General features: G+C 37.1%; 1 protein-coding gene across 4 annotated transcripts in view; it reads left to right on the top strand.

Annotated features, from left to right (window-relative positions):
• Positions 1-21283, top strand: part of LOC124645625 (protein muscleblind) — a 228486-nt gene that overhangs the window by 76990 nt on the left and 130213 nt on the right. For all 4 annotated transcript variants that reach the window (XM_047185438.1, XM_047185436.1, XM_047185433.1 and 1 more), the window contains exon 2: positions 5477-5518. The gene's annotated coding sequence lies outside the window, so the exon portion shown is untranslated. The remainder of the gene's footprint in view (positions 1-5476; positions 5519-21283) is intronic.

Raw genomic sequence — 21283 nt, 5'->3', positions numbered from 1 at the left:
CAGTATCAGTAGAACAGAGCCAGTAAATAAGTGAAGGCTAAAGGCAAATCCGTTCTCGGCAGCCATTATTGAGAGCTACCTCGAGCTATTAAACATCTGTTGTTGTTAACTCTTTGCCTCTGTTAATTGGTATATTCTTGATTCCCTGAGCTTTTTCCGATAAAACGTAGATTGCTCCACTTGTTGGGCCCGGAGGGGGACATTTGTGAGGTGGTAAGAGGGGGGCGTTAGATAAAACGAGGGTATATCGCCAATAACTCGCTCCATTGTTTGTTGGCGGCTGACTTAATAAGTTCGCCAAATTTATTATGATTTGTAGGCTCCCTCGTCGTCTTATTACGAGGCTTTTAACATACTCTAGTCGTATAGTGTCTTACTGCGAACAATATGGAACCACCAATTTGTTCTTTTACAGCCATCTTAAAAAAGGACAACCCAATTTCTGTTTTCTAGTGCTCGAAATTACCGCACGAACTAAAGAATGTTTTATGTTCTTCGTCAATGAAAATATTCAGTAGCTTGCTAGTGAGCTAGAAGTTTATGAGTATACCAACTTATTTCTAGAAAGAGATAAATCCAGACAATATATTGTTATATTCGTGGTATTAGCAATAGGTACCTGAAAAGCCAATAACATTATCCGAACCACACTAGACTGAGCAAACATTAATCGAAACTATTTTCTTGCGCACCCTAAGGGAATTATGAGGCGAAAGAATTAATAAAAATAAGTAGCCAACACGGCGGTGATTTATCCTTGATTGATTTACAACATAAACTTGTGGCACACTTGACATCCATCATCCAAATTAATGGAAGTCGATCGGACGGATCCGTAGACATTTGAAAAATTGATGTTGTTCATAATTTACTGTGAAATAATAATGTGTCGCTAAGTGTTATTGTGCGTACCTACTGATTTACAATTTTCTAGAATGACATTTGATGTGCTGAATTTGTTATTCTTGTCCATTCTCATTTTTTACGTCACATTAACTAATTTGTAGGGAAAGACGTACAGCAAATGTCTCAAATAGTTATCATATTTTGGTTAATGTTAGTATGTTTCTAAAAAAAACCAAAGGTCTAATTATATAAAGGCTTCACAAACGCCACTGTGCACCATGAGAAGATAACTTCAGATTTAATGATAAGACAAAATTATATTCTCATACATTAAAAGTATTCTGTGAGCAGTTATGTTAGTCATGAACCAATACAAAATACTTCAATAAGTATGTTTGCGGAATTAATAAAAAAACTACAGATTAGAGAGTAACAAAGAATTGCTTACCACTAACTACTTACTACTAATCCTAAATGTGATTGCAGGTACTTAAAAACTAATTTCCGATACTTAAATTAATCGAGAAATCATATAAAAGTCGATAATAGCGTCGCGTACAAAAATGGATTTTATGATAGAAGATGACAGTGCACTACCGTGGATTACGAACATTTACGGCTAGTGTACAGGCTTCGCTTACACCATACATGGCGATGCTATTACTTTTACTTTGTGTAAATTGAAATGACATTTATAGGATAAGAAAGGTTAGTTTATAAAATCAATTAGTCAATAAAACTTTAAAATTAAATTAAATAAAATTAAATATTGTTTATTTCAGGTAATTACCCATAACATACACTAGATACAGACTAACACAAACATCATTATTAAACTTAAAATATAATATAACTTAAAATATAAACAAAGACATAGTGATACTTATAATGTAACTAAAAGTGAAAGATTTTTTACAGTCAGTCAGATTTTTATTTTAAGTTTACAAACCTTCCAAAAGCAGAACAGTAAACACAAAATAAAACTTATCAAGAATACTCAATAGTAACTAAACGATTGGAAACGCAAAGAGCGGTTTAATTGTAAAATTCCGACACTTGCACACTCGTAAACGCAGCTCCGAACAGTTTTCGCTGCGCGCCCATTGTGCAGCAGGTATTAAATGACTTTCAAGAAAGCCAATAAATAAAATTGAGTGCACTTCGTCGGTCGCCGTCATTAACGGGTGTCTGTCGAAACGCGGCGACACGCTCATAAATCATTACTAATAATACCACTGCCATAGATTCACTAACTGACGGATACGCCCGTCTGCTCTGAACTTCGGTTTTGAGTGACAACTGAAAAATATACCGCGAGAGACATTTTGGAGTCGGGAAAGAATCTCACAGGTGGAATTGATATTGATGATGTACTTTTAGTTAACTTAGTATCTGGAACTAATATTTGACTTTGGAAAAGTGTGCACTGAAAATAGAAAAGCCTATTTTATTATAAATGTTATCAAAATAACTTGGCTAAAAAACGAAAACTGTAAAATGCCAGACCGTCGGACAACAACGAAAATAAAACCAACAATAAACTAATTGACTTAACCGTTCAAAATTTCGTTTCGCTGCAGAGCTGCGGAGCGTGACACTACATACAAATTAACCCAGGAATACTCATTACAAATTACTAATTTGTCATCAGTCACCCTGAACCGCGAATCGACCTCGTCACGATTCCACGGGAGATTCGCACGGCGACCTATTTGTTATAATTACGTTAAATAAACAAAATATTACGAACCATTTAACACTGTCACCGTAAACGAACGACGCGGCCCATCTTAACTACGTAGATCCATGTTATTCCTATGAAACTGCAGATTTATATAACACCTGGTTTCTAAAATCAACTCGAGCCGTTGGCATTGGGAATGATACAAAAATATAAACTACTCGATGCTGTAATTTTGTAGCAAAAATAAATTGTATAATTTACAGTGTGCAGATCAACGAAAAGCGCTTTTACAAGTGATAATCGTACAATAGTGTAACAAACGCACTAGATTTTATGAATAAAATAGAGCAAAATGTATAATCTACCAAATGTTTGAAAATTGTCATATTACGGTATCTACACTGTTGCTAAAACTGTGAATCATTTTAATGTGAAATGTGTACCGTATTTAATACGGTTTATATTATAATTAAATATTAATATTTAACTGAGAAATAAATGAGTTGTATAGCGTTATTTTAAAGTTAATAAAATTGAATAAATGTGAGTTTTGACTATCATGTAGCTGGTAACCATGTGGTCAAAGAAAAAATATCCCTCAAATCACCAAAGCGAAGACAACTACTAACAGCACAATTACAATACCAGTTTCATATTAGGAAAAAATACACTCGCATTCCCTAACTATAGATCAAAAATACGTAGCCAGGTTCAAAATCACATTCCAGCTAAGGTACCAGTGCACCTGTATCAAAGAGTGGTAGTATTTCGTATTTTAAAGTAATTAGCTGTAACTTTGTTGTCCTGAGCAACGTAATTAAGATAATTCAGTAGTGTGACGCAGCGTACGGGACGCGGGCCGGCGGTCTAATTGAATCCAACAACATTGGAGAATAACTCCGACTGCAGCGAAACTCTTTCACTGAATCAAAATGATAGCCCAACTCGCTTTAATCGAGTTCCACTTGATAGTGATACGTGAAGAATATTAATTCAAGAATATTATACGAATGTGCATTGAAATCAGTTCGCCAAATGCTGTTACTAACTGCAGTAACTAACAGTGCACGTTTAGTAGAGAAACCAGTGGTGGATCTACCGTAATGGTTATTGTGGGTATACTCCCCCTATATACTTCTTCATGTATCTGAATTTAACGAAACATTATGAATAGCCATGTCGGATTGATGTCCTCTAAACCGTTCTTTTCTTGTGGATTTTAGAAACCCCTTTTTCTCAATTACTTTCAAAGCATATGTTGTCACAATAAGCCGTAGTTAAACACAGAAAACGGTTGTGTATAGACATAATCAAAGTTCCAGAAGTGTACCGGCCAATAAAGCTGGCCAAAAGCAATCGGTCGCCTCTATTCGGCACAATACTCTGTGCCACTCCATTCCCACTGTTCTCTCCGTTCACCGAGGAACGAGTGCAATTTCCCGCGTTCCGTATCGCGGGCGACGTACAAAAATTGCTTTTCTGAACGTGAAAATATAGAGAAAAAAAGCTGGTGCCATGCAAATTTTTGTAAAGTCATTCGAAGGCGTGCGTTTGTATTTCTCGGGTGAGGGTAAAGAAGGCGAACGATTGTCGCGGGGAATTCCTTTATTTTGTAAGAGGGATATTGCGCGTCGCATGCAGGCGACTCGGTCTAGCAGCTGCCGCCTGCGCCCGAACGAGCGTTGTTTACCGGCGGCGACCGGCAATACGCCCGCATCCAACTCCGATGCACCGCCGCTCCGACAAACCGCTCTTCTTAAACACGACTATCCGAGATTACACGCTAGAATCGCTCGCTCATAATCGACTCTTGCCAGGCTCACTTAATGTTCAGCAGTAAATCACGCCGGTGACACAAAAGTATTCGGCGTGTTTATCTGCAAAAGTTGTTTTCCTGAGTAGGCCCAGGTCTCGGGCGGCGGGTCAGGGCTCGATTTGCTCGTAAATACAAATAAATAGGATACCGTCTGAATCTCATTGCCCGATGCTTATCATATTTTATGGTTTCGTAAACTAGCGTACAAATGTTGCAATAAGAATGTATTGTTTCATTTGTTTCTTCGTAGACATCAAATCAAATCAAATCAAATCAAATCAAAACGTTTATTCGCGTTCGTGACGCACACACAAAAACGAATACATATAAAAGCTCACAAAAATAAAACAAAACAGGAATGAAAACGAAAAAAAAAAAGAGAATGGGAAAAGGAAAATCATCTTATACATCTTATATGTACAACATCTTATATGTATGTATCTACCCAGTTTCTTTTTTATTACTAGACTACAGACTCAATGTCATTAGAAAGGCGAGTTAATTTAAAGTTTAAATATGATAGAAATAACTGAACCGATAGTTTTTTCCGCTTTTTCGTAACGTTGTTTATAAATCCGACCATCCGAGAATATTATATTACTACAGCTATAATTATCATGATGGCTGGGTTTTCAGTAGAGAATCCCAACACAATTTAAAATTTCGATACAGTGGAATTTCAATGTCAATTTCCATTTGGTCGTTTACATTTACATAACCCTGAGGGAAAAACTAACAACCAAACTATAATCTACTTTAGTATTTTTTGTACATGTCTTTGAGTTAAAGTATGTATTTACTTACACAACTAATAAATAATGAGAATAGTTATTGATAAACGACTATTAATAGCTGTGTGTATTTATATTGTTATTCTAGGAACTTCTAAGAAGTCAGTTAGAGATCTTATGATAGGAAGACTTTTATAATCTTTTAGAAATGAAATGTCTATCTGATATCTATGGCTTAATTATAAGATAAAATGTATGTTTAGAGTAGGGATACACCCCCGATTCAACATATCGATAAATGATAATGATATTCAACGACATTGTCTCCAATCCCCAACGTTGAAGATTTTCTCTCTTCTACGAAAACTAAATAAGCTGACTATAAAATTTTGTTTTCAGGTTACGTTGCCGCCTTGTAGCCAGGAGATAATTTGCGAAAAGGTAAGTCCTCATAAGCATCTATTTGTATTCACGAGCATGGGAACTATTTCTCGGCGGGAACCGTTGCCTCTCGAAGCTTTTGATCCTTTTTAACGGCGAATATCAAATGAGAATGTAACAGAAAAATATTGTAAAAATGTTCATTGTAACGCAGCTACATAATAAGCAAAAAAATATAAAATGCTGACAATAGATGTGAGGTATCAAAGATACCTACGTTTTTCGAGACATCTTTGAACTTTGTTCCTAATGCGATTCTAATGCTTTGTTCGAGGAAACAATAAAATTTAAGTGTAATGTTCTCGATTCATTTGAATATACAAAAAAGCTTGTTCTCTTGTTTGTGTACAGAGTTATTTGACAGTAGCTTCGGAAATAAAAAGCGCAAAGTACACAGATTTTCATTCGGAAAAAAATCTGTTGAAAATAAGCAACATCTCGGTTCAGTTTACGAGTTTCATCGAGCTCGCTTTCGTCTTCCTATTTCGTGGTGGAATAGCCCTAATAACATGCCACAACTCATTCTGATTTATACCGTCTCGTTATAATTGTGCGCTTCGCTGGCGCGCCGCTATTGCCTGCTGTTGCAATTTTCATGCAACCGATTCGCGAGAATGGATTTATTCTTTCTGGCAATTTGCTCGTAACTCCCTAGCCTGCTATTGCTCGAGATAATTTAATTTTAAAACAGCTAGGCGGCTAATGGAGCTTTTGTACTTAATTCACCTATTCTAGACTTTATCACTGAATTGGCTTCTTTGTAACAGTTTGTGGAAATACGCAAATATGCAGATAGTGAATCATTAAATAAAAGCCGTTCGAGAAAAAAGCGTATTATGTAAATGGAGCGGATTCTGGGTTAATATCAGCACGGGTAATTTCCAGTCATGTTAACGGGCGCTCAGAAATCGTGCGAAGGACGTCTTAAAATAGTATACCTATTTATTACAACATGAATCAGTGTGTGTTCCAAAGAAACTGTTATGCGGCGTATACATATAAATAAACGGAATAGTCAGACATTTACAGCTCAACACAGACTTATAAAAATATTAATTGCGCGAGCGTAACTTAAATATCAAAGTTGGGCAGTTTCGTCGGACTCGTTCACATTGATGGCCGCGCCGTAAACTAGACTAACTCTCGGTTTAACGCATCAAAACTTCCTCTGTTCCTTGTGATTACGAGCGCTCCTACAATACAATCAATCGTCAACTTTTATTTGACTTATCTTGTAAATAAAAAACAAGTAAACAAACATTGAGTTTCGGATTTCGTGGATATCGGTACAAAGTTTGAAGGTGAGCCGACGACCGTCTCCCTAATAGAGAAGAAAAATACGTTAATGTACCCTCAGATCCCGAAGACAAATAAACTGAGGCGGACAGGGACGAAATAAAAGCGGGGAGGCACCGAGATAAATAACAATGATCTTGCGGAGCGAGCCGAGCGAAGCGGCGGCGACGGCGACCACTATCCACCAGCCGCTGTCACACTACTTACACTTATCCCTTTTTATTAGACTAGCTTACAAATCATTTAATACCGTCTAATAAAAGTAAATCACAAGAGTAATGCCACGAACCATATTACTGCTACATAACATGTATTAGTCTGGATACATTTATCATAGATTATCCTGATCAAACAATGTCTGTATTCGTATAACCAAGAAAAATACGTGTATAAAATAAGTGAAGTAAGTATTCGGAACAAATGGTAGGAAACTTAACCCTACAATGAAATGGATAGATCCACGATCCAATGCTCTGCTGTACGAAACAATACCCACCGCTTGTCAGTTGCGGAAGTGTCGGATGTTACAGGGTTGACAGTTTGTGCATCTTTCATTTTAGACATTCATATTAACACAGCTTTACACTATGAATAATTAACGGAGTGTTTCAATTATATTTTATTTCATTAAGTTCAGAATTTTGCATAGGTTTGTTTTTGATTGTGTTTGAAATGTGTATAATATTCCTATTACCTAACCTAATTATTACCATACATGGTACTTATTTTAACATCTCCACGGGTTAAACTACGCATTTTAACTGATTACAAATATCCAAATATAAAACCATATCAGATCAATCGACAGACATTCCGCTCTGACCGCTCTAGATGCTGTATTGTGAAAAATTAAATTTTCAATTCTAATACTGTAACTTCGCGACAATTTTAGTGTCATTAAAAATTAAAATTATCAAATGTAAGTTGAATAATTCCGACCCTTCCTCAACCCTGCGCCGAGCGGAGAGGATTCCGCGAAATCTTTTTGTCTGCGTCAAGCCGGCGGCTTGTCATAATCTTCTTCCTCAAAACAATGTCAGTTTTAATTAAAATACTTTAAAATAATAAAACTTAGAATAAAAGAGAACAAAATTAAGCCAATTGTACGCAGCCTTTATCACTGGAACCGGGAAATATACATTTGCAAAATCCGTTCGTTTCATTACTGACGTTTATGAATATGAAAATAAAATCTTTTGTTACTATAACAAGTTCGAAATGGTTACATGATTATAAATTCAATGGCATGTGATTATCGTTCACAGAGAGTTTGTTGTGAAAACAATTAATAGTACCTAGTATAACATCTGTTTAATGGGCACCTACGCAAATTGGTACTTAAATAACAGTGTTATTTTTAGTTGGGTTGAAATGAACACAGCTTGTGTTATTTCGGACGAGTACGTCTGATCGTGAGCGGTCGGGATGTCCGAATGACGATTAGGCTCATAAGTCAAACTGTCAATAGGGACGGGACCGTCGACTTGTTTATCGATAATTAGCTTCCTGCGCCCGCATATTCGATAACTGCGTAACTGCGGTTAGAGTTGTGATTTCTGACCGTCACTGAAATTACTTACTAATCAAATTAACTTGTAGCTGTGACAACTTTATTGCTTGTTTCTTCATTAATTTGGTTGTTGTTAAAGTATCGTTAGGCGCATTGATGGTTCCCGCAAGTACCCGGTTAAGAAAATTGTAACCTGAAGTTACCATTCAAATTGTAAAGGTACCCTATAGGTAGATAGATAACACATGATATTTCACTAAATACCAATTAATAAAATACCTTACCCTCTTGAATAGCAGCATACTTAGATAATTAAAGAATAGCTCAGTACATACAATAGAGGAATGATTACCGTGATGGACCTTGCAGTGGTCCCGCAAAGCGTGTGCAACTGCAGTCCACCCTTTTGGCGGCAGTTTTGCGTGAGGACAGAGAAATACATGCAGTGGGCTTAGACAATATATTGAACTGATCAGATATAAACAGGCAGAAAACAAAAAATACAATGGGTTTATTTTCTTGCTAATGTATTTTTGTAACATATCTTACTGAAAAAAAATGCATTTATCTCTTACTCAATTCAAACATCCGTTTTTCTGAGAATCCAGATTCTCTAGACATAATTTATCGATCAGCATACACGGACTTAAAGCCAAGTTAAAATAGACTCGAGTAGTGCTTTTAATCAGCTCAGAGAAATGGCCAGTCACCTAAGTTACGAAGAACTTCCGCTGAAAATCAAAATTATGCAACGATATTCAGAGGTAAGTTCAACTAAAGCCTGGTACTCGATAACCTGCAGTTAATTCAAAACTTAATACCGTCTCTATTTAACGTGCCGATCACTGAACACGCTTGGTGATTTCAAACCGAATTCTGAATGATATAGACTTGTTTTTGGATCAACGAAGTGTTTGAACCAGATTCTTTTGAGAACAAGGAATTCCTGCATTCGATGAAGTATTCATTTTATTATAAAAATGTGGCAACGCTACGTCAACACCTCGACTATATTTATACTTCTAACGCAACTCGCTGGGCTAGGGAAAACCAAAACATATTTACATTGCTGTATTTTTGTTTTTCATTTTGTACGCACGTCATTTGAGTACTATTAATTGAAACCGAATTGCGGTATAAATTATAGGGGAATATTTAATTACTTACAATTTGTACTGATTAAAATTGTGAGATTTCTGAGTGTTATGCGTGGAAATATTTGTTTGTCAACGTTTTCCGCGAAAACATAACTGAAATATAGCAAACGCATTAGTTGAGGCTGTATTTTGCCTTTTCATCAGTAGCCAAAGTTATTATTGTGGTCTATGATACGAAATTTATACCCATGGGAACCCTGGGTGGTTCGCGAGTGTCATACGAAAACAAAACCAAAACAAAACTATATTGAAGGGAAAGTTAAGTCTATAAAAAGAGTATATTAAATAAAATTCAATAGAAGAAATTACTTCAACAATAATATTCTCGGCTGAAATAACCGGCGGTCATAAGTCAAGTTTTTATTACAAATTATTTATTTGTAACTGTCCGCGCAATTATGTCAGCGGCCGGGCGACTCTACAGCAGTATCACGCGAACTAGAAACCGCAATATCACTACTCTACTGATATTACATTCCCGTCGCCCCCTCCCCTCAACCGACGCCATGAAGTCCCGACCACCCCCTCCTCACACCACCACCGACCCCATAGGGTAATGAATTCGACCACAACCATTCTATCGATATGACCTATAAAAATTTAGGACGCAATTATTGCTTAATCACTTCATGTAGGAATTCCGTGAATACGTCATCAATTGTTATTCAATGTAAGCAAATCGTGTTGTGTATGTACACTGCCTAATGGTAAACCCTGGAATCGATATTTGATTGTTTTCCAATGTAAACTTAAGCCTATTACGATCGCTTGTTAAATAAGAGCAACGTAAACGCTTGAATTGATGATAAGTAACGTTTAAATATTAATTGAGCGCCTAGTTTTAGTCGGTAATAGAATGTAGATACATTTTAAGACGCCTCATCTAACTCGATGCCATATTTTTGTAAATTACCTGAAACTAAACAAGTGATAGGGATAATTAATTACTTTTCTACCATTAACGTCTTTTAGTAGGGATATTCTCATAACATATGCAGGTTATACATATTTACGACCATTTTAACGTTCATTAAAATATGAAAACCTTCATTTAATTAATTTTAGTGTTACGAGCTGAAGTGTTCCCGATTTGGATTTTTTCTACACCTGGTATTGCACGTGCAACTTAGAATTTATTTTGATATTCTACAGCTCTGATTTTTGTACATTTTGAAATGAGTCACTGTCACATATATTTTTTGTATTGTTAATATCGCACGCCCAGAACAACACTGCACTAAGTCAAAATAGCTTATTTTTCAGAATTGACGAAAAAGTGTTATCTCACTTTACGTCGCAGTTTTTGTGAATGTCTTGCACATTATCTGTGAAGAATCCTATGGGTGTCAGGATTATACAGTGCAGTAAATTCTAAATGCGTTAATTAACCAAAATAATGCCTTTTTTTACTTACTTCACTGTTTTGGACTGACAGAATGAAATGAAAAAGTATTATTTCGAGTTATGTCTTTTTTACTGATTAATTATGAAATAATGCACTATTATTCTACAGTTTTTGTGTAAAGATTCAATGAACAATAAAGGCATATTTGTTTTGTTTTCAGGAAAAGATCTATTAAAAATGAAATAAAACACGAAATTTTAACAAAATCAGTAGGTATATATTTTAAACATAAACCATTACTTGTTACATGTAATACTTAAATAAAAAACAACAGAACAATCTTCTCATAATCATTAAACAAAAAAAAGGCAAATTTCGCTGAAATAATCATATAAAATATTAAAACAAGACAGTAATTATCAATAAACTCTTTGCCTCTCTAAATTACCCAACTGCCAAAACTGTTTAAAAATGTCTTGTCGTACCAACTTGTCTCTTTTAGTCTTGCATTTCTACTATGCTCGGTGTTTCTCTACGTGATCGAATCCGAAATGAGGAGATCCGTAGACGAACTAAAGTCACCGATATAGCCCACCGGATTAGCAAGTTGAAGTGGCAATGGGCTGGCCATATTGCTCGCAGAGCGGATGGCCGATGGGGTCGAAAAGTGCTGGAGTGGAGACCACGGACTAGCAAGCGCAGCGTAGGACGTCCATCAACAAGGTGGACAGACGACCTTATAAAGGTCGCCGGAAGACGTTGGATGCAGGTCGCCTCCAACAGGTATCTGTGGAGATCTAAGGGAGAGGCCTATGTTCAGCAGTGGACGTCCTATGGCTGAGATGATGATGATGATGATGATTTCAACTTGCATTTGTCACCACAAGGTCTATAAAATCTTCTTCATTTGCTATGTTCAGATAAAAAAGAAGCAGGTACCTCCCTATCGTGTACTTCATCGACTGATGCCGCCACCGCTGACGTAGGTACCAGCAGTCGATTCTGAACACGATTTATTTTCGGTTTCTTTTTCCCCGCTGCCTTGTTGAATAGAAGATGTGGTTTCTTCTGTAGTTACTTCCATTGCCTTCTTCAATAATAAAAGACATCGGCCCTTCATTATCTCATCATCAACCTATCGCAGTCCACTGCTGGACATAGGCCTCTCCAAGTGCACGCCACTGAGATCGATTTTTGGCTTCTCGCATCCAGCTCCTGCCAGCCGTCTTGCGCAAGTCATCACTCCACCGTGCCTGAGAACGTCCTACACTACGTTTGCCGAGGCGTGGTCTCCACTCTAGGACTCGTTTACCCCAACGGTTATCGGTTCTTCGGCTAATATGGCCAGCCCACTGCCACTTCAGCTTGCTGATTCGGTGGGCTATGTCGATGACCTTGGTTCTCTGACGGATTACCTCATTTCTGATGCGATCCCTAAAAGAAATGCCGAGCATAGCTCTTTCCATAGCCCACTGAGCGACTTTAAACTTGTGGACCAGCCGTACCATCAGTGTCCACGTTTCGGCTCCGTAAGTCATGATGTTAGAACTCGACGTAGCTTCCCAAATGCAGCCCAACCCAACTGAATTCTCCTATTCACCTCGTCAAAGTCGTCGTTCCTTCATTATCTGCGAAATAACAATGACAATTTAGATTTATTCAACAACAGTGCATTATTTCGAAAAAAGTATTTTATCAAGTTGTAAATATGGTACAAAACAAATTAGAATTATATTACTTTTAAATTATTATATAAGTAACAAGTCTGCGTATATAAAATATTTATTATGATTTGTTTAACAAAATTAGGTCATCATTTAAATCTACCATCAATACTGCATTATTTCACTGATTTTCACTTTTTACGAACAATACTGAACCATTTTCGAATAATACAAAAAAATTAACATACCTTCATCACCAACAGGGTATTATTTCGAAATAGTGTCAAACACGTTGTATAAACACAGTCACCAATACTGAATTAAAACGAAATAACTCGGAGTAGTTTTAGCACTACATTCAACAACACCTCACTATCACAAATTAATTTACTGTTGCGTCGAGAACCTGCGTGCTGTTCCCTAGGCGGACAAGTTGCAACAGGAAATAGTTTTGTGTTCGCGGTATGATTCTGGCAACGCGTCGGCACCAATAAAGAGTTAGCACGCCACCTCTTAAGTATTTTTGTAAATATAAATATGCCTGTCTTCGTGGGATATGCAGCAAATTTTTGGCTATTCAAATACATAGATAACTCTGTTTTGCGATTTTTCGACATAATACAGTGTTGTTCTGGGTGTGCGATATAATATGAAGGCTGTAACACAATCGCATACAATAGGCGCGGGGCGAGATTCAACCCGCTGGCGCCTACGAGCAAGCCGGCCCATTCCACCACTGTACCATGACCTCCCTCGCCCCCCTTATCCTCAACAGAACATCCAAACAGCAAAAACATGGTACAATATGACAGGTCTACTCAAATTGGATACGTAGTAATAGCGAAAGCGTGTCCCATAAAGAACATTCTATGTTTTGTACATCTGGCTTGTTTCATTACGCGCTCTGCAACCCCGTGCTTCGATATTTAAATCATGGTAAAGTTACGATAGACGCGTTTGTTTCAAATAATAATACATTTTAAGTGCAGAGTGTACGGGTTTCTTGATTATAACATTTAGGTGTTTCCTCTTAAATAAATTAATTATGACAATATATAAAATCTCTGAGAGCAGAATTATATGTTCTTCGCGGCACTTACAAACTCTCATGTTCTAATTATGTACACAAATCGTTATAAACACGCTTCTTATTTTGAATACACGCGTAACTGTCAAACACATTTAAAAATGGAACTAGGTCTGCGTCACAGTAGTGTTGTGTGGTCCCCAGTAAAAAAAGAAAACCCACCAAAAAGTCGAGTTTCCCGCCAAATGAGTGACACTCAATATTCGTAGTGAGCAGTAGTGAGCACAGTAAAACTCTTCTGTCGCTGCGATCTTACAAGCCATTTGTCAAACGGAACACAAACATGTTGTCAAATGAAAACAATTGCAGCTTTTATCGCCGATCTACGGACACTTGGGCACCAGAATATTGTGCCCGATACATCACAACCGCTTTTATAGCTTTGTGCTGCTGTATTTAGTATAAAGAAGAATGGAGTGAACGTGCAGTTGATTTTATTTCTGTTTCACAGAAATGAAGAGAAAAATCAAGTTATTTATTTTCATCGTCTAAAATATAGGCCGTAAGTAGCCTATATTACCTTCTTTTTGTTTTTTACTACCATTCTAAAAATACAAAAGCCACGTTGTAAGACGGCAAATTGTCAACATGATTATAGCAGTTAGATCGCAAATCATTCGTAACGGTTTCAATGTGGCGGTAGTTGATTTTGTATTCCGCCACTAGTGAACTATGCAATAGCCGAAGCGGAATCAGACGGAAACAAATTCAATGCTGGTACGTACGCCGGATTGCTTCATAGTCGTAAACTTTGGCCCGACTTCCCACGTCCGTTGTTCCGGGCGTTCATTTTTAAACAAGTGATTTAGATACTATAAAGTTTCACTGTTTTGCTTTCGAGAGAGTCAAATGCACTTGCCGCTTTCAGTCTCAAACTACACGACACTTCTTAAAATATGTACGTACTTTCAGTGTAAAGTTTGGACTTATTGAAAATATTGCGTGAGTATTAGACGGAGTATTTGGATGTATATCGGAAAACTGCATTTTCAGTGGTTTCGAAAACAACTAGCAAGTTTCAGACTAGACTAGACAGTTTGTTTATAGAAAGAAGTGAGTAAGTGACAAGTTTCAAAACAGCGTTATGTTATGTAAACATGAGTAACAAAGTACACTAGGCGTCGGTGGCGAGCGACTAATCTTTTAGCGAGTCACCGGCGCACGCACATAAATTGTGGGTGAATTACGAGCCGCCCCGAACGAAACCGATGTTACGTAGTAGCTACTCACCTTAACCCCGCTGTAAATTTTAACTTCTGGGAGTAATGCTTTAAAGCAAGTTGCCAGGAACAAAAACTCCACAGGATTGTCCAGCACAATTTATAATCGCGTACGCGTCATCCAATTACATATTCCGGTTTATTACTTTTATTACAAAACTGAAAATTATTTCGGCCGATAGTAGCGTGCTGACACTTGCAATTTGCATCAGTTATGCAGCGCAAGATGATTGCGTTACATCCGCGCGTTTATTTTGCTTTCCAATAAATATTGTAACACTGCGGAAACCGAAAAACATGTTTCAAAATATTCCATTAGGTGGAGCACTAAATCACATGTTTCTTTTATTTCTAGTTCCAGGAACAGAAAGAAATGAATTAATTTCGCAAAAGTGTCGTGTAGTCCTGCGACTGGCTGCTAACCGAAGTTAGTTCTTCATTATTACATTTCTGTTTCCGGTCGTCGGATTTTGATTTATGACTTTAATTTGGCAAGGTTGGCGACGACAGGCCGAGACATGTCGGAGTGTTTTCAAGGAGCCATCGTGCAATTGTTTAATTAATCTTAAGCTACGGAAGCGCTGCGGGTGCACTACACTTGGCCCAACTTTAAACTCGTTAAAAGTTCCTTTGAAACATTTGGCGTCAGATAAGCCGCAGTCAGACTTCGGTTCCGAGATTGTTAACTTATCTTGTGTTATAATTAAACATCGTCCCATGTTTCATTTCTCCTCACTTTCTTTCGTTTGCTTATTCCAAGTGTGATGACAAGTTATTTCGTGCAGCAACACTTGATTCGCACATTTACTTTAACTGCTTAAGTAAATGCAGCGCTTCCTGTTTTAAACATTATCATTTATTTAGTATCAATTTGGATTTTGCAAGTTTGTAAGAATTTCGACTTTAAAATTATAAATTAACTCTTGCCTGATCTAATTGAAGCATAAGTTACTCATTTGGGTAAACATAACACGCTTAGTTATTGTATTATGTGAAGCTACTCAAGAGCGCAGTATATAATAAAAAGTGACATATTGTGTTGGCTTATACGATCAGTGAAGTGACCCACTTCCTTCACTTCACGGTTACATGCTGAGCACGAAGATAATACCTTGCACACCCCACGTTCATCCCTAGTCCCTATATGTACATCAAAATTAATAGAACACCGATCGCATACAAACCAACATTTTTATTACATTCTCTTTAAGTACAGAACTTATAAAAACCTTGAACGTTCTTATCCTTTCATATGAAACTGAAAGGCATACAAACGCTATCTTTTGGGCTAAAGCATGTTAAAGTCCGAATACAACCATTTTAGATTTACATATTCCTCTTGTATGGAAAATGTAGTCACATTAAAGTGCATCGAGGTCATGAATTACGCAAGCTGAGCACAATAAAGTGTTTGTATTGTCATTGAAGACACTCGGGGGCACTGTCGCCATGATCGCCAAAAGCATGTAGGTACATAACAGCAGGCATTCAGCGAACAAGCCTCATTCCACGCGTACAAGATGGCCGACAATGGCCCTTAGCGGATAATTACTCAAATAGATTGCCCATTGGGGCATTGTCTCTGTGTGCTAGCATTATATTAGGAATGTTTCTGGCTGGCATATCAATAACAGAATAGAACTATGGGTGTTCCTAGAAAATGTGTATAAGTACAAAGGAAAATCCCATTTACCCACGTAGCGACAATTAAGTAAACACCCCAATCATTCATTTTTAAATCGAAATCATAATAGAACGAAAATATGAAATTCGAAAACAAAAAGGAATTACGTAATCCAATCAAATCAACGCCAATCACCGGAATCCCTTTAATTCATAGACTTGTGAATACATTCAAGATTAATACTTAATAAATATTCGAATAAAAAATAATATTTTGGCGAGTTCATTTCCACGAGGGCGACGGCCCGGCAGAGTTTTTCCCGGTTCGCATCACGGGCATTTAATCAGGGGTTTTGATCAACACGTCCTCGCTTGGTAATATAATTACAGTTAACAGCAGTGCGGCGACGTTATCGCGCGTATAAATTAGAGCGATTTACATTTACGGTCGAGACATAGGCCCCGCCATTATCGTGAATGATGCGGGGTTAGGTGCGGGCTTGAGATCATCACGATTGCTGAGCTATTGCTGCCACCGAGCTCTCCTGACTCCGTCGGCACTCCGCTCGACCACCACATCAAACGGTTTTATTCAAAATCTTTTTTTAATATCATCAGACGCTAACTGAAGTGAGGACGGAATAAATGAATAAATTATGCCACCACCATTTGTCTACTCTAAATGTTAACGAGAAACATTAAAATATACATCGATAACCGAAAACTGATTCGAGTCTGTCACTACGGAACACAGAAATAGATTAAGAAAATTATTTTATTTAAATTGTTGGTAACTTATTGAACCAATTCCGTTGAAGACAACTAGGATCCTTGAAAACAAGAACTCGACTCGGTGTGAAATGGAATTAAAGTCGTTGATTACGCGCTCGCACAAATTACATTCGTCATACTGCTCATAAATTAAATTCCCATATTCGTGCAAAACCTGTGCAAATTGGTCTTAATTTAGTCGAAACGTATAGCCTTAATGGTAAGCGTATAAGCAATATCACTTTAATACAGTGCGCCGGGGGAGGGGCGACACACCGCCACCGTACCGTAAGGGTTGCTTCCACATAATTCTCCGATATAATATTATTTATTATAGCCTTGGAGACAATCCCCCCTGATACAACCTAAAACAACTATGTCTCCTGGTCTTAGTTTAGATGCAGCCAATGACTCTGCTCACCTAAGTAGATGATTTATTAATATTGCTCATATGGTTGTATTATTGTTGATATTGTTGTATCCTGTTATTTATGCTATAAGCAATTAAACAAAAAAACCCTGTCCATCAAGCGGATTAAAATTAAACTAACCCACATTCAATAGGTTGATATGTGTCAAGCATTCAATCTCGCTGCGTTACTGTAAATGGCAAGATTTAACAGAATTAGGTTAACTTAACCGCTTTTCATGTTGCTTAATCAATATGAGCCTTTAAAAGGTAATTTGCAGGTCTCCGTTAATTTAAGCAAGGGCAATTTGATTTACAGCCATCATTAGTATGGAGGTGGCAATTGTTCCGCATCATCGGAATACAATACTACTCATGCATGAGCGTCCTACATATACTAGCCTTAAGCATTATGTGACGAGTCACAAACTGTTTAGGAATACGTACCTACGTAACCATCATTACCTTGCACATAAAGTTTAAGGCGTTGTCAGTTCAACACGCATATGAAATGGTTCCAGGGTGAGAACATTTTAAAACTCGACTCTTCTGAAATTCGATTCCATTCGACGCGGACGTCTAACGTTGCACGTGCACTGACTAGCTAAAGAATTCCACTGAATGTGTTCAGTTCCAATATAGAGCTTCAGTCAAGTAAACTTTTATATTTACATACCTAATCTGCTATGGTGCGCGAGACGCGTTATTTACACTACACATGTAAGCCTCGTTATAGAAAATTCCCTTACAGCTAAGTACAACTTCTAAATTGATATAGATAACGAGATGAATTCTTGGAGCAGACCCAAGGTCTTAGCAAATTAATATATTTTCCCACTAATTTATGAGAATATTCTCTTAGACAGACTATTTCTGACATTTAGTAAATGCCAAGCAGCGACAAACCGTGGCCATTTGAAGCGACCGATAACGGCGAGGAGGCGATCTCATTTTTTCGCGGCGACGCGACACAGTCATAGCGTCCTCCAGCTTACTACATATTAGATTCATTATTGGAGGATATCGATGAAAATCTCCAGCATCCAATCTCGCGGGAATCGGGATCGCTGGCGGCACGCGTATTCTTGTAATTTCTGAGGCATAATTTTATTTATTAGAGTGTGCCCCCGGTGCCGCGCCGTAGCGTGGAGAGCACCCCATTTGCTGCTTCATTGACTTACAACGGCACTCTATAACACTTCGCACATATTTCTGTAGCGCCTCTCTCGCAGATGTTGGATCCCTCGCACCTCATTATATTGCGGATGACATTTAATAAAACATTATGGGTATCTCACAAACGGTTTTCGATAACCGTGTACACTACACATGACGCGGTTATCTGAAAGGAGACCTTGTATGGAGACATTTTTTCAAAGCCAGTTGGGCTTGAAATAAGTAATAAATATTCTGATATGGGCACTTACATATCGTGGTATATTTTACGGTAGACATGTAAGGAACAAATATCGTTGTAGGTTTGTTTACATTAACCTACTATTAATTAATCAATGTTAGTCCACAAACGTGTTTAGTTCCTGCCTGAAATTAGAGTACATATTTACTTACGTAATTAATTCTCACAATTAATTACCTACGTATGTATCACTGAAACCCGCATTAAAAGTTAATAACCCGTGGTAGAAACACCTATTTGTACCTATTGTATAGTCAGGTATATTTAAGAGTTGTGGGATAATCCGTACGATGTGTGGAATCTTCAGACCACATCAGAGCTTCACCACATCCGCATAACAACAATAGTTGGTGAGCATGCAGGTACTTGCGGTTCATTTTGACAGTTCCTCGAATCACACACAAAGCTGTGGTCAGTAGTCAACATGAAACAGAAGTTACATTACTCACCAGATGCTGTAAAAAATCCTTCTGTATTTAAATATACAGATTGATAAAATACATATGTATATGATTCATACTTTTATAAATGTCTTAGACTTGAGCTTTGTACAATGTAAAAAAAAGATAAAGAAAACTTGCTGTGTCAGATTTTATCAAGTTCATTTCTTTAGAATAACTCTTATTGTTTGAAGGCGTGGAAATGCAAAACCTCCTAAATACGGTAGGATTTGTAAATTATTTCCGTTCTAAAAAAAAGTAAATAGGCCAGTAATAGCATAGTGAAATCAATACAGGCCACACATGTACAGGTAGTCCGCTTCGCTCATTTGACAAATTGCAGCATCATTCCGATTTACCGCACAATTAGTTTTAGCATGTTACCATTACCACATTTGAGTCCAACAAATATTTTAATGTACCAAATATGATACAGTTCAGATATTGCTAGCAATAATGTTGGTGTTAAACTAATGACAATGAGTTGGTAAAGTTATCTACTGAAAACACAAACCAATTTGTGTCCGCAAAAGTTGTTACAAAATAATGTAATTAAACAAAGAGGAATCTGATTTCTGACACTCTCGACGGTTAATAGCGTTGTAAGTGCAAAGCATGTACTTGGTAGGAATTATTTAAGGATATAGAGTATAGCATATAGGAACCATTCATAATACTTACTAGTCTCTCATAGTCTCATCTTACAACCAGAAGCATAGCTGAAAAGGCAAAATTTCATGTTCAACAAAATAGACGTAACTTGTTGTATCCTATTACACAATGTTTGCGTTCGTTACCCGTGCCACTTCAATATAAACCATGTATGAACTAGTTCAAGAATATGCACATTTCCTTGTATCACGGAAACTTTCATCTAACTTTTCATTCCAATGCGGGCCGAAATTCGCAAAACAGAACCTTCCACTTTATACCAGAACGTATACAATGAACAAGTACGTTTACATTTCAGAATAGAAGATTCTGCATGAACTAGTTCACCAAGTTTATTTATACTTTTCCAGCCAATAACGATCCTTCGTGTCGCTTTCAAAACATCACATCGTAAAGCTTAATGCTTATTAACAAGCCAGTGTTCAGTGCAAATGAAATATTCATTGTTATTCATTACAGTTGTTACAGAATAATTTCAACATTATCTTTCCCGGCAGGTTTCTGAAAGAAATGATTAAATCGCACCAATTTTTAATCTTTTCTTTTAATAAGAATGCCGAAAAATAAAATGGCGAGGAAGCGCTGGCGTGCATTTAAAATAAAATTTAAAGAGTTTTGCTTGTTTCGTATAATATAACACAGAAACGTGTGGAAAATAAGATGAAACTGAGGGAGTTGAAATATACATTTTGGAGATTAGCCGTCCTGAATTTGCTGTATTTAAAAATATGTTTTCTCAAGTAAGAAAAAAGGAATAATGGAAACTAGGACGCACAATGTTAAGATTTGACTGCAAACTATTGGGAATGTAGAAATTTGTAAACACATGAAGATCATCAACGTCATAAGATATCTTATGAGAGTTTCTCGTATAGAATTCTGTAAAGTTTACCAAGTCAGGGCTTTCGTCTACGAGTTGTTCAACTTTGTATACAAATCGCAAAAGAAACCATGTTTATATAGTCTGTCCCTAGTGAATACTTGTGTACACTCGTAGTGAACATCGCATATTTTTAAACAAACGCGTTATTGGTACTTGGTGATACACTCAGAACAGTGTCGACTAACCTCTTTGGTGCTGTCTGGAACTCAGTTTAGTGCTTACATGTTTTCTTACAATGCTTCATGTAGTATACAAAAAAGGCAAAAGGTAA

The sequence above is a fragment of the Helicoverpa zea genome, chromosome 3, assembly GCF_022581195.2.
Source record: "Helicoverpa zea isolate HzStark_Cry1AcR chromosome 3, ilHelZeax1.1, whole genome shotgun sequence".
Lineage (NCBI taxonomy): Eukaryota > Metazoa > Arthropoda > Insecta > Lepidoptera > Noctuidae > Helicoverpa > Helicoverpa zea.
This window is presented reverse-complemented; position numbering and strand designations above follow the sequence as displayed.